This window comes from Poromitra crassiceps, assembly GCF_964638095.1.
Source record: "Poromitra crassiceps genome assembly, chromosome: 30".
NCBI lineage: Eukaryota > Metazoa > Chordata > Actinopteri > Beryciformes > Melamphaidae > Poromitra > Poromitra crassiceps.
The window spans coordinates 4,355,271-4,362,913 of NC_139652.1; positions in this window are offsets into that span (position 1 = coordinate 4,355,271).

Sequence of the window (7,643 nt, forward strand, 5' to 3'; positions counted from 1 at the left end):
ATGCTTATGTCGCATGCTTTTGTCACATGCTTATGTATTTGTAAAAGACAACATGCTTGGGATCCCACACACGGGGTCCATCCATGAGATACCAAGCCATCCGTTACCCCCAACCTCAGTCACTAGTCATTCTTAACCTCGTCAAAGTGGCCAAAAACCTGTCCCATATAGCTGACAACCTTTTAAGCCAGTTGGTTCTCGCTGACTGAGAAAGTGACGGGTGGGAGGTGGGGTTGCAGATCTGATCTCACCAGCATATTAGGAAGATTAGAAGGTTTTTTATAGACAACATGAGGGAGGACATTAAAACATGTTTTTAATGCTGGGTCTGTGTCTAAGATACATTAAAACATGTTTTTAATGCTGGGTCTGTGTCTAAGATACATTAAAACATGTTTTTAATGCTGGGTCTGTGTCTAAGATACATTAAAACATGTTTTTAATGCTGGGTCTGTGTCTAAGATACATTAAAACATGTTTTTAATGCTGGGTCTGTGTCTAAGATACATTAAAACATGTTTTTAATGCTGGGTCTGTGTCTAAGATACATTAAAACATGTTTTTAATGCTGGGTCTGTGTCTAAGATACATTAAAACATGTTTTTAATGCTGGGTCTGTGTCTAAGATACATTAAAACATGTTTTTAATGCTGGGTCTGTGTCTAAGATACATTAAAACATGTTTTTAATGCTGGGTCTGTGTCTAAGATACATTAAAACATGTTTTTAATGCTGGGTCTGTGTCTAAGATACATTAAAACATGTTTTTAATGCTGGGTCTGTGTCTAAGATACATTAAAACATGTTTTTAATGCTGGGTCTGTGTCTAAGATACATTAAAACATGTTTTTAATGCTGGGTCTGTGTCTAAGATACATTAAAACATGTTTTAATGCTGGGTCTGTGTCTAAGATACATTAAAACATGTTTTTAATGCTGGGTCTGTGTCTAAGATACATTAAAACATGTTTTTAATGCTGGGTCTGTGTCTAAGATACATTAAAACATGTTTTTAATGCTGGGTCTGTGTCTAAGATACATTAAAACATGTTTTTAATGCTGGGTCTGTGTCTAAGATACATTAAAACATGTTTTTAATGCTGGGTCTGTGTCTAAGATACATTAAAACATGTTTTTAATGCTGGGTCTGTGTCTAAGATACATTAAAACATGTTTTTAATGCTGGGTCTGTGTCTAAGATACATTAAAACATGTTTTTAATGCTGGGTCTGTGTCTAAGATACATTAAAACATGTTTTTAATGCTGGGTCTGTGTCTAAGATACATTAAAACATGTTTTTAATGCTGGGTCTGTGTCTAAGATACATTAAAACATGTTTTTAATGCTGGGTCTGTGTCTAAGATACATTAAAACATGTTTTTAATGCTGGGTCTGTGTCTAAGATACATTAAAACATGTTTTTAATGCTGGGTCTGTGTCTAAGATACATTAAAACATGTTTTTAATGCTGGGTCTGTGTCTAAGATACATTAAAACATGTTTTTAATGCTGGGTCTGTGTCTAAGATACATTAAAACATGTTTTTAATGCTGGGTCTGTGTCTAAGATACATTAAAACATGTTTTTAATGCTGGGTCTGTGTCTAAGATACATTAAAACATGTTTTTAATGCTGGGTCTGTGTCTAAGATACATTAAAACATGTTTTTAATGCTGGGTCTGTGTCTAAGATACATTAAAACATGTTTTTAATGCTGGGTCTGTGTCTAAGATACATTAAAACATGTTTTTAATGCTGGGTCTGTGTCTAAGATACATTAAAACATGTTTTTAATGCTGGGTCTGTGTCTAAGATACATTAAAACATGTTTTTAATGCTGGGTCTGTGTCTAAGATACATTAAAACATGTTTTTAATGCTGGGTCTGTGTCTAAGATACATTAAAACATGTTTTTAATGCTGGGTCTGTGTCTAAGATACATTAAAACATGTTTTTAATGCTGGGTCTGTGTCTAAGATACATTAAAACATGTTTTTAATGCTGGGTCTGTCTCTAAGATACATTAAAACATGTTTTTAATGCTGGGTCTGTGTCTAAGATACATTAAAACATGTTTTTAATGCTGGGTCTGTGTCTAAGATACATTAAAACATGTTTTTAATGCTGGGTCTGTGTCTAAGATACATTAAAACATGTTTTTAATGCTGGGTCTGTGTCTAAGATACATTAAAACATGTTTTTAATGCTGGGTCTGTCTCTAAGATACATTAAAACATGTTTTTAATGCTGGGTCTGTGTCTAAGATACATTAAAACATGTTTTTAATGCTGGGTCTGTGTCTAAGATACATTAAAACATGTTTTTAATGCTGGGTCTGTGTCTAAGATACATTAAAACATGTTTTTAATGCTGGGTCTGTGTCTAAGATACATTAAAACATGTTTTTAATGCTGGGTCTGTGTCTAAGATACATTAAAACATGTTTTTAATGCTGGGTCTGTGTCTAAGATACATTAAAACATGTTTTTAATGCTGGGTCTGTGTCTAAGATACATTAAAACATGTTTTTAATGCTGGGTCTGTGTCTAAGATACATTAAAACATGTTTTTAATGCTGGGTCTGTCTCTAAGATGTACCAATGTTTCTTCATCACTTTCTCAATGTCACTTCCAAGTTCCAACAGGAGAATATTGGATCCAACAGGTGATTCTGGAATCAGGTTCTTTAGCTCTTGTTTTTTGCCAGCCCTCCGTTTGTGATGTGTGTTCGCAAAACGTTTGTGATGTGTTCGTGAAACACGCAGCTGCCTCCGCAATCCACTCCTCCCTGTAGCCCCTTCTTCTAAAATGCTCTTTTAGATCAACTGATTGTAACTGATGATGAAAGGATTCCCCATGTAAAAATGAGCTTGACGTTCTATGACAGCAATGGCGGGGAAGCATTGTCTCTTAAATTACGTTCATAGACGCCAATGGCCGGGAATGAGTTAAAAAAGCCTGGTGTGTGGGACTATTTCGTCCAAATCTGATTTGTGAACTTTAATGACCTGATTCTATCCAGATTAGTTTTATGAGTCTGGACGCCCCAAGTCTGATTTGTGTCACTTGTCCCAAACCACATATGGAGGTAGTTTCCAATCTGATTTCGACTGATGTGACTTCAGGGTGGACGCGCTGATCACCCAAATCAGATTTGAGAGTGTCTTTTGCAGGTCCGACTTGAACACTTTCCCAAATCAGATTTGTGGCAGTGTGGACACACTGCCAAATCAGATTTGGGAAACCAAGATAATGATGATTAATGACTTTAGCAGTAAATCGGATTTGCCTGTAATGTGAACATGGCCAAAGTACGATGTAAATTGTGCAATGCTGCTCTTTAATTGAGTACAGTAGTTAGGCAGTGGAAAACACTTCTCCCCTGACGCCCCATGCAGAAAGGCTCAAAATGCTGCATCGATTCTTTTCCAAGCATTTGAGAGAGGAGCGCTCATGGACACACTCTCTCTCTCTACACACACGTTACTTGATGAACTGCTGAGTCTGGCGCCCCCTGCAGACTACAGCGAGGTATGCTGGGATACGTGGCGACGTGATCCAATACAACATGAATGGGCGACAAACATGGCTCTAGTCTGCACGGGGCGTGAGTTTACTTTCACTTATGTGTCTCAGTGTTTAGAGTGATCGCTCCTCGTGTTTCAAGCAACAAGCTGCGTCTTCCACATCCATTCTACTGAAGAATATCCACACTTTAACATGTGTAACCTAATCAGAATCAGAATCAGAATCAGAAAGACTTTAATAATCCCCGGGGGGAAATTGGGACAAGTCACAGTTGCTCGTTCACAAAACACACATAGCATAAAATAAATACACAGTAGTAGTGCAGTAGTAAAATAAGCAGAATAAAACACAACATAGCATGGAATAAACAGTATAAACAGTATAAACAGTATAAACGTTAACCAGTATTAATGCGATAGGAGCAAAATAGTGGAGTACGTCTAAGTAAGCAAATACGTAGAGTAAGTATACCTTACGTGTCAATTGACTTTATTGCACACTGAACTTATATTATTCGGCTTGCCCCATACGTTACACGTGGCTCAGCCAGCCAGGCACATTTTCCAGTTCAATTCAAGAGGATTTGGTAGTGTGGGAAGCATGCAGTACCGGACTCACAGCACACTCTAAAATAGTGGTCGCATATGCTGTCTGAACCCGATAGAGTGCTGGAATGAAAGGAATAAAGAAAAAAAAAGATTATTAACCGGTTAAGGGTGTCAGTTAATCTAAAGTAAAATTAACCAAAAATCTGCATCCCTAGTGTATATGTAAACAAGGCTAGGTGGAAACCTAGTATATGGCCGGTGTGGTAAAGCGTGCACATATCATGTTTCTCATAGGATGATTGCGGAATTGGATGTTATCTGAAGGGGAAAATGTAACCTAAGAAAAGGAAGTTTAACATGACTTGTCTTGTGTTAAATGAACCCACCGTTCATCAATTATAAACGTCATGCAGCTCTTTACTTCCTGTGGAGCAGTGCTGTAGTGGTCACTGGTCAAAAAAGTGGATCAACTCATTTCTGAGGCAGTTTTCTCACATCGTGCTGTTAACTTAAAAAAAGGTGGATAAATAAACTTCAGTCGCCCATATAGGCTACGAGACTATGAGGCTAGAACAACTGAAACTGAATCACATATCCCTAATATAATTTTATTCTTATCAGCATCATTGTTTATTTTGTGGTTTTCTGGCACATTTACCCCGCTAGCCGGGCACTTCTCGCTCATAGTTAACAAAACCTAATCTGTTTCATTCAAACCTTAATCCAGAAGAATCACTGATGTTTCCCTCAATCTTAGCAAGTGTAGCGTGTGGAGGATGTGTAAAGAGGGAGGGGAGCAGAGAGGGAGAGAAAAGCAGATCTCAAAAGCAAAGTAGGTACTGTATATAGTGAGCGTTTGTTTTTGTCAGTGAGCCTTGATGACAAGAGAGGAACGGAGCGGAGGAGTAGAGTCAGTACAGTTTAAAGAACAAAACGCAATTTATTTCATTCAAACCTAGTAGCGTGCACAGCCAGCAGTAACGTTAAGAGAGACAGACTGACTGACAGCTGTGCGTATTGGCTATTTGTCTTTGTCTCGCAAAATAAGGTAATTTAATTAAAAGATGAACTTGTATATAACCTACTGTAGTAGGCTGTACTGCCCTGCCTCACTGTACTGCCCTCCCCCTGACTCACAGGCAGCTCTGAGCCTCCTCTGCTCTGCTGTGCTTGTAAATAGGGGGTATGAATAGCCCCACAACACAGCAGAAGATATTTACAGCCGGTACAAATAGACACTCTGAAACATAAAACACACAGTGGTGTCTTTCATGCAGGCTAGCAAGAGAAACTGCTGTCTGTCTGTCTGACCCACTGAGTGTGACCACAGACTGTAGAAACTACTGTCTGTCTGTCTGTCTGTCTGTCTGTCTGTCTGATCCACTGAGTGTGACCACAGACTGTAGAAACTACTGTCTGTCTGTCTGTCTGTCTGTCTGACCCACTGAGTGTGACCACAGACTGTAGAAAGAGATGCAGGATAGCCAAGTGATGGAAGTGAATGTGCTTCAAACACAAGGAGCAGACAGAAAGTAAACGCTGGAAGAAGAACGCTGGTCCGCCCGCAATATGCAATTAAGCATGAGTACAGCGGTGATGACCAGTGAGCAGACCAGAAAACGGAGGGGGAGCAACAGCAGGACAGACCTAACCTGACGCTGCCAGATGGATGTAGGTTGGTTCACTTTTGTGAACAATACCGCCCCCATCTGGCGGAGTCAGGTTAGGACAGACCAGGATCAGCACGCAAATCAGCGCCTAGGTCGGCGCCTAGATCGTCTGGACAAGTGGAGATGTCGGGCCGTTAACAACTATAAAATATATATAGTTGTGTAAAACACTGTTGTGTGCTGCCCTCAAGTGTCAATGCTACATGCTAAGTCTGCTAACATGTTGAATTACTTTTTTGCCGCAAAATTCAACCAATCAAATGACTGTGTGTGTCATGGCTTTTAACAGTGGATCTAATCTCTTCTTTTGTTCTCTCTGTCTCTCTCTCTCTCTGTCTGTCTCTGTCTCTCTGTCTGTCTCTGTCTCTCTGTCTGTCTCTGTCTCTCTGTCTCTCTCTGTCTGTGTCTCTCTGTCTGTCTGTCTCTCTGTTTCTCTCTCTGTCTGTCTGTCTGTCTGTCTGTCTGTCTGTCTGTCTGTCTGTCTCTCTCTCTCTCAGTTGAATAAGCAGCAGTTGCAGGCAGTGAAGGAGCGTTTCCAGTCATTCCTGGATGGGGAGACGCAGATTGTCGCCGACGAAGCGTTCTGCAACGCCGTGCGGAGCTACTATGAGGCAAGACTGCTTTCACACTCTGCTACCACTCTATACCTGCCAACATGGGCTGTGAAAAAGAGGGAGATTTTCTGGGGGTATCGCTGAATGACCTACCCTAAAAAAAAACGACACCCGAAATTAATAGAATAAATACAAGGATGTGAACTAAATCACTTTTAAATTAGTCTTAAATTCATAGCTCACAGTAAAATAATGATACAATTTAATTCAACAAACGTACAAAACATACAAAAGATGTGATCAAAAGTTTTGTGTGTGAAAGTTTGTGATCTAAAATTTACATCACAAAAAATGAAAAATAAATGTTCTTGGTGACTATAGCACGGCCATTTGCTTTGCTGACTTGCTCAGCCTCCGACACAGCTCTCGTGAGGAACGTGGATATGTTAGCAGTTCCTCTCTGTGCGTCCACGGCTTCTTTGTGTTTGAGGCATGTTTAACGGCATGTTTGTTTGCTCACATCATCTCGGGCCAGAATGCAGGGTTCTAAAATGGTCCATTTCCACCGCTGGTATCAACGCGGCCCCGCCCAGCTCGTCTCGCTTTTTTGTCTCATTCCACCGATCAAAAACAGGGACAGCCCGGGTTGTATTGGGGTTTAGTCGTGCTACTTTTAGTACCTGCCTCGTCGGGGTTCTATTCTGTAAACCCGGTACCATACGGTGACGTGAAAACATTGTAGACGACTGATTGGTCAGGCAGAATCGTGTTTACTCTGTCTATCCTACTGACTGTCAATGCAATGCTGCATACCAGTTTAGTGGGCTTACCTTCTCTTCTGTTATGCTTTCCCATCAGTCTTTTGTGTTGCTGCCTTCGCCTCTGGTGAAATAAAATCGTGGCGGTGGTTTCAATTGTCCAAAAGTCAGCTGCTCAGGAAGCGCTTGTAGTTGAGTGCTGCGTCGGCTCCGCTAGGCCGCAGGCGGGGCTCTGGTGAAGCCGCGGTCTTGCCTGGTGAGGCCGCCGGGGTACAGGCTTCACTCTAGCGCAACCCCCGTCCCTCGCGCCCGTCCCTCGCGCAGCGCATGTGAGTTTTGACTAACAACAAAGTGATATCCATTCTCCTAGCCGATTGTCACATTTGCCCATGTACACTGTAGGTCATTTAGAGGCACCCAGTATTTCATAAACAGTTTAAAAGTTCTGTGTATGGATTTAATTGTAACGTTATATGTTATAGCCTACTTCGGAATATGGGCGGAGGGCAGATATGCGGTCGCTATGACGACCAGGTGTGGGCGGGGGCAGATGACCAGCGGTGGAAGCAAAACGTCCATTGGGT